We start from the raw sequence: 7,923 nt of genomic DNA on the forward strand, positions 1-7,923 counted from the left end.
GTCAACTCCACATGAAAAACACTTCTTTGTTAGGGTGTTTCCTCTGAGTGTGGTGTCATGTAGGTGTGTATGAAACATGTGCAGGAAGTTCTTCAGGGAGCTTGCCAGCTCTGCTGGAGCACATCTGCCTTTGGGATGCTGACAGACGGGGTGTTTTGTGCAGCTGAGGGAGGAGCTGCTGCCAGAGCAGCAAATGGAAGCTGGAATTTGTGTTTGTTACATCACTGGAATCCATCTGAAATGCGGAGTAAAAGAGCTTATCCTCATAAATGACAGACCTGGCAAACTGTGTGGACTTCTTCCGTGAAGACAGGTGTTAAAACACTCTCATCTCCATCCCTTCCTGTTCTATTGTTTTTTGACTCTATTATTTGCTGCTCATGTAGTAGAGCCTCACGAAGGCACTGAATGTCTGGGTGCTGCCATGAACTGAAGACCTCTGGCTTAGTCACTAATGGGCTCTGTGTGGGACTGCTAATTTACCAGCTAAGGAGGTCTGCCCCAGGAAAGGTGTGAGTCAAGCCATTAGAAATACTGAAAACAAAGCAAATAAACACTGTGCCTGGAAGCGTGTTTCTTGAGGTGGTCAGAAGCACTGCGCAGGAGATGGCACTGAAAGAGCAGCTCCCAGCAGTACAGGGTGTTCTGCTCATGGATGTGGAGAGAGCAAAGAGGTACTAGGAGAGCCATAACCGGGGCACTCATCTCCCTCATTACAGCCCAGCCTCCAGCAGGCCTGCAGGGAGATGTAATGGCTTAAATACAGGTATCAAATGAATTCTTGGAAATGTTTCCCTCACCTGAAAGCACTGAGAGGCTGATGGCAGCGGGCAGCTCCCAGGCTATGCCGAGCAGCCCAAGGAACAAGAGCCATGGCAACTTGTAGCTGCCTGTGGTGTTCAGGCAACAGGGTTTGTGCTACCAGTGCCAAGGCCAGTCCTCAAATTTCCAAAACTTTGCAAGTGTACTCTTCAGCAGTCCCATATGGACAAAGTGTGGTGTTCCTACATAAGTTGCTTTTAGCCCAAGGAAGAGATAGATCTGCATTTTATTTTGCTGTGGGTGCTAGGGGCACTACAATGCTTGCTGGCTCCAGGGCTGAGTCCCAAGGATGAGACACATTAGCAAAACGCGGTATCTTTCTTGCAGCTGAAGATGATAGCAGCATCGTAAGAGGTATTTCTCCAATGCCTTCCTCTTTATTGATACAAACTGCACAAAATCATACAGGGCTGGCCTTAAAACAGTGTTGGGCCTCCGGGTGCCCTTTTGTCACAAGAAGTCTCCAAAAGTCCAGGGCTGTATGTGAGCGGCGCTCTCTGTCCTGGTACCAAGAAGAGGCAATGCTCACACTGTCAGCTCCTGGAGACAGAAACCCAGCTGACCAGCCAGGTCACTAGCAGCACGTTGTTAGCAATACCTCACAGCACAGTGGATCTTGATGTGGACTACATTCCCAGGCCAAAGCATCTCACCTTTGGTGCTTCTTTCAGCAAGGATGTTCTGAGCTTTCTTCCTCCTTGTCTGGGACAATGCCAGGAATAACACAGGAAACCAACTCTCCAAAGAGATGACAGAGAAATGAGCAAACTCTTTTTCTCATCTCCTGTGTCCCCTTTGATGGCAGAGGCCTCACTTGAGGGCAGAAAGGCACTATTGGGAAACATTAGGGAGGAAGGGAGATTTCTGTTTCATTTCCTTCCTTCTCCATGTGGGAACTAAATTATACTAGTGCTTCTGGAATCATTAGCTGTTACTGCCAAGCATCTTTAACAACCAGAGCAAAAACTGTGACAGTAGCCTTGCTCTAGCAGTAATGGAGTCCCTTCCCCACCCACTGGAGAGGACCAGGCTGTGTCCGTGGGTGAGCAGAGAGGTCCAGGGCACGTTCTGCTCAGAGCTCCAGCCTCAGTGGTACAGCTCACAGAGGACTTCCAATAGGCACCAGGTGATCCCAATTCCCAGACTACAGTGGGTGGAGGCAGAACTGTGCTCAGCATAAGCCCTCATCTTAGTTACAAAGTGATGTGTTTGGGCTCCTTTCCCCACTCTCCTTGTGATTTTCCCCTCTGCTCACTTGCACTTAAACTGCAGTGACTACCAGGCAGTGGATGTTGGCCAGCAGGGAGCAGGAAGCCTCTGGCTCTATGAAGCTGCACTGATGTACTCCCCTAAGAATCCGGCCCCAGGCCTTCATGGTATCATCTGTACAAGCTCTCCATGGATGGATGGTTTTCACTGTTTCCAAAATGCTGCTGTTTTTGAGGTAGAGGCCAGCAGCAGTGCCACAGGCTGAGCAATACAAAGCAGGAACTGGAAGCTGAAATGTAGAGTATAGGGGAAAAAAAAAGCAAAAAGCCTAGAACACCATAAATCCTTGCAGCTAATATCTAGTGAATTTTAAGGCCCATCAGTGCTGAAGACTTACTTTATCGCTAAGAGAAAATGGCAACTCTGACTATAGAATCCTTAAAAGAATTAATTAGGGAAAGCAGCGGTTTCCATCATTTTAGGAGGCATCTCCAGGATGTGTGAATGCTCCCTGCCCCTCAGGTGACTGTGATACAGCTAGGTACCAGGCTGACCAGCCTCCATCTTAAGGTATGGAAATCACAAAGGCCATATCTGCCTTCTCTTGTGGCAGTAGATGGAACAGTTGGAGCCCCTTCATGACTTTCATGAAGAGGGCAGCTCTGCTTACAGCTGAGACTAATGCTGTAAACTCACCTCTAAAAACAAAGCTGTGAGCAAAGCTAACGTCTGGTGGGAGATGGAAAATAACATTAATAAATGGTATCACCATTCAAAGTATTTTCTCAATGTAAGGCTATATTGAAGTAATACACTTCTTAGGGACAAATCAACAGCACTTAGAGTAATCAAATTGACATTTAAAATAATCCAACACAAGTAGAAAATTCTATTTAGCTAAGTAATAATGCCAGGCATTTTGTACAGTCACTCTCAGAATACAAAGAGAATCCTTCATCTCTGAAGCCCGTGACACTACTTGTTTTCTCCAGCTCCTTTTCTTCTAGCACACTTCAGTATGCTTTGGGAAGGTCACTGGTTAGGAGGTCTGCTTCCCACGACCATCACTGCCTAAGCAAGAACCTCAGCAAAAGTTATACTTCCTTAATACGCTCCATTAACACCTTCTGGTCATGTTAAGCAAGCATTAAATGCTGAATTACCATTAGAGATTGCTTGAGCGTTACCGGATGTACAGACTGCTCTTACACTATAAACAAAACCAGACTGCTCTTGTCACTGCTGCTGTGCTGGCAGTGCAGAAAGGCTGGGTCAGTGAGGTGCAGTCAAGTGTGGGTCTGTGTCAGGTCCTGAGGTTTCATTCGGGACTGCAGAATGATTTCGGCTCACTGAAAATGTGACACTTAATGTCATAATTGAAGCAATGCTTGAAGTGGCTGTAATTAAAGCAGCAAGGTTCTATCATAGTCATCAGTGCTGCCCCTCCGCTCCCTGTGAGGAGCTGCAGCCGCCATCAGGCCTCCCCTCAGCTCCTCTGCTCTGGGCTGAATGAACCATGGGACTTCAGACAGCTTGTCCTCCATACCCATAACCGCATTTGTAGCCCTCCTTTGGATGCTCTCTCAACAGTTTTATGTCCTTTTTACACTGTGGCACCCACAGCTGCATCCAGTGCAGGAGGTGAGGCCGCACAGCACAGAGCAGAGCAGGACAACCCCTCCCCCTGCCTAGGCAGTGCTGGGCCTGATGCACCCCAGGGTACAGTTGGCCCTTTGGGCTGCCAGGGCACACTGCTGGCTCAGATTTGACTTTCCACCAGGCAGAACCCCCACATCCCTTTCTGTGGGGCTGTTCTCCAGCTTCTCATCCCCAAGTCTGTACATATATTCAGCATTGTCCCATTGCAGGTGCTGAATATGATGCTTGCTCTTGAACTTCATGCAGTTGGTGATTGCCCAGCCCTCTAGTTTGTCAGGATCTCTCTGCAAGGCCTCTCTGCTCTCAGGGGATTCAACAGCTCCTCCCAACTTAGTATCATCTGCAAACTTAGTTTGCGTTCAAGTCCTGTATCCAAGTCATTAATGAAAACACTGAAGAGAACTGGCCCTAAGATGGAGCCCTGTGGAACCCCACTGGAGGCTGTCCGCCAGCCTGATATCCCCTTGTTTACTATTAAGCCTTTGTCATTCCTAAAATCAAGAATCGTCATTTCCTTTGTTCTCCCAAGAAGCAGTTATGCCTTTGCCACAGCTGTGATCAGAGACAAAGGTTTGCAATCCAGGTAGATGTTTGTTGTCATTCTCTTCCTCACCCACACCTTTTTCTCCCCTAGGCTACCATGTTGTCTTTTCTAACCACCTCACCGCTTCACACACAGTGATCTACCTGTTTCAATTTCTGGAACCACCTTCCTGCTCAGGAGTCCCTAGATCCCATAAATGGTTTTGACCCACTCCTTTTGCACTGTGCTATGCTGTTTTTTATTCACCGGGGTTGTCTGCCCTCACCTTTAGCCCCTTTGGCTGAGTGACCACTTCCACTACCAGGAACAGTGTCAGGGACAAGTAATGGGAAGTTTCTTCAGAAGATCTCCAATGACCTGGCTGTTCCTCAACTGTAGAGAGAAATGACAGTGAAGTTGCTTGCTCATCTATCGTGCAATTTGCCATCTGGACAGACCATCCCACACACAGAAAGCAGTTAATGAGAGTCCAAGGATTTGAACACATCCCAATTGTTTGAATGCACGTGAGCTTTCATAAAATATTAGATTCAAAAATAGGTATTACCACACCATTCCAATCCCATTCCCATTGGAGATGTAGATTTAACGTCCTCAAGCAAGCCAACATACCTACCTGAGCTATGCACCTCCTAAACTGTTGACTTCCTTGGGACACCAAGTCTCCTCTCTTCAGTCAGAACACTGGAAATGTGGTCTCCAGAGATGGGATATGTGAAATTAACTCTCTTTTATCCCAAATCCCAGAGACCATCCAAGGGCTGGACTACTCAGCTGAACCCCAAAACCTTGAAAACATGGACCACAACAGAGAGCAAAGTGCAGAGGTCTCTGCAGCATTACAGCATGGACCTGGGAACATTTATTTCCTGTTTCTCTTTCCCACTGGTTTCTGCATTCCCCAGTTTTCCTGTTATCACTGATCTATCCCAGTGCCATCCCATTGCACTGCCTCAAGAACCTCAGGCAGATTCTGGAGCTCATAGAGCAGTGTATCTGCACAGTAACAGCATCCTGGACTTGAAATGGCACAATGAGGGCCAGCCCCCACATCTCCATCCACAACACAGCACATCCACAGCTGGGATGAGCAGCTGCTGGGAGTGGGGGTGAAAGTGTCCTGCTGCCATCCGGCTGCAGCTCCTCTTCAATGACAGGCATGAGAACAAGCTCAAGTGCTGTCAGTGGAGATGGATCAGATTCCTTATGGAGATGGCAATGCCGTGAGCTCTGGGGAAAAGTGGGAGATCCTTGCTCGGTGGTGCTGCTTGTGCACAGGAGCTGCGTGATCAGAAGAGCAGAACTCCGATACGTGTCTCGTACCTTCTTCCACAGGCAGCCACTAAGAAGGCTCAGCTGTAGCTTTTCTAGCCTACATTGGTGGCTGACACCTGTTGGGCATCTTGAACCCATGGATGTAGCTTTACCTCTGCAAAATGCCTGCTGTAAGCATCTGCCTTTCATTCTTTCAACAGCTCTTTCCCCATTTCATCCCTAATAAAAACCAAACCAAAACAAAAAAATAAAACAAAACAAAACAGAAAACAAACTGGAGAGCATTTCATTTTTCAGGAAGGCTATGGCTACATGAGGGCATGGAAAAACAATGGCATTCTCTTCCTCTGCCCCCATTAATTCCTCCTTTAATTAGATCACAACGAAAGGGAAGCATGGTGTAATCAAATTGTGCTCCGAGCGCAGTAAGGCACAGAGTGGTGCTGGTTAGGGTGAGTTCTGCTCGGGAAGCAGCTTTGTCCTCAGCCCTGCCCTGCTGCAGAGGGGACACATCGCATCCCCGGCCTCCATTCCTCACAGCCACATTTCAATGGCCACCCAGAGCCCACTGCAGCCTCTATCCACGTGCCTTCAGGATGCTCACTCTGTCCTTTTATTGCCCTGTGTTTTTCCTTGGGCTATCTTGGTGTTGGCTTTGTCTCCCCAAGGCCGCTCCCTTGCTGGCAGAAGTTTGCTGTGCTGCAGGTTTCCCTGGTTGTGGAAATAAAGGAAACCAAGCTGTCCTCCCTCAGCACCTGATGTGGGGACAGGGGATGGGAATTAATGAGGCAATCATTGCACAGAGCTGTGAGACACGAAGCGCTCACTGCTGTGTCTGTCAGACAGCCCCTGCAGCTGCCACAGCTCAGCTGCATCCAGCCCTGTCTGCAGCAACGGGAGAGGAGGACAGGAGGCTTAGAAACCTGAGCGAGGAGCATTTCTTGCAGGGAGATGAGTTCATTAAAACTCGGGGGCAGCAGCCAGTCACGCAGCTGGTGCTGGCTGCAGAAGGATTCCAGGGCTCAGTTTCAAAAAGACAGAGCCTGAGGTGCACAGACAGGTACCTCACACGTACCAAGTGCTAACGCCTCTCTGTAACTGTTCTCATGCCCCAAGAAAACTCCACAGGAACAGGGTTCACTGTATAATTTTTCCATTAGAGCTTGATGGGATACCTGCTCGTCTGCCCAGGGCGCTACCATGCTCACAGACGGTTTGTACTCCAGCTGATGCATAGTAATGTGGCTGCTTGTCCTCAAGCTCCAGGTTCAAACAGAGATGATGTTGGCTCTTTTCTTCCTCTTAACTTCTTTGTACTCCCTTGAGACTTCCCTCAGTTTCTGATCTTTCAGGAAATTATCATTAACAATTGGGAAATCATATTAAAGTTTTACTGGGGAGCCACAAGTTGATACAGCAGGAAAGCACAAGAAAAGTGTTGATCTGGAGGGCAGTGACTTTGGATTTCATTTCAACTTTGGAACAGAATCATACAACTACAGAATCGTTAAGGTCGGAAAAGACTGGTTAGTTCAACTATCCACCTACCACCATGGCCACCAAAACACATCCTTCAGTACTGTCCCTAAGTATACACCAGCCTATATCAGTGCCATATCTAGACATTTCTTGAACACCTCCAGGGACGGTGACTGCACCACCTCCCTGGGCAGCTGTGCCACTGCCTCACCACTCCTTCTGAGAAGAAATGTTTCCTAATATCCAACCTGAACCTCCTCTTAAGGGGGAAGCAACAACTTGAGGCCATTCCTTTCGGTCCTATTGCTGTTACCTGGGAAAAGAGGCTGACACCCAACTTGCTACAGCCTCCTTTCAGGTCATTATAGAAAGCAAAGGGAGTTGTAGAGAGCAACTTGGACTTCAGGTGAATTAATTCTCAGAGACTCTGGCACACATGAGTTCGTGTAAAATAGAGATCAGCTGCAGCCTCTCCTCGGGAGATGGGATAGAGGGCTCCTGGTCAACTTGATGAGAAACTTGAATGAAGAGATGGAACCAAACGGCCTGGATGAGGAGCTACGAGATATGGTTTAGTGCTTGTGGTACTAATAGGAATGGGAGAGTGGTTGGACTAGATGATCTTGCAGGTCGTTTCCAACCTTGTGATTCTGTGATTCTGTGACCTATCTATGCTCCATGAAGGATGGGAGGACAAGCAATGGTCTACCACAGTGCTGTTAGCCTGCCTCTGAGACACCAGTCTTCTTCACCCTGCTATCCAGGGTGAAGAATCCTATCCTGCCTTGTGCCTTGGCTCTGCCTGCTGGATTTCATCTCAGCCTCCAGGAAGAGGTGTTCACTGCTCTTTCTTCTCCTGTGCCTCTGCAGCCTTTCCTCTTCCTGGGATGTTATGTGCTGGAGTTGTGCCATCCTCCTGCAGCCAGGTGAGTAAG

Source organism: Tetrao urogallus (assembly GCF_951394365.1).
Source record: "Tetrao urogallus genome assembly, chromosome: 1".
Classification (NCBI taxonomy): Eukaryota; Metazoa; Chordata; class Aves; order Galliformes; family Phasianidae; genus Tetrao; species Tetrao urogallus.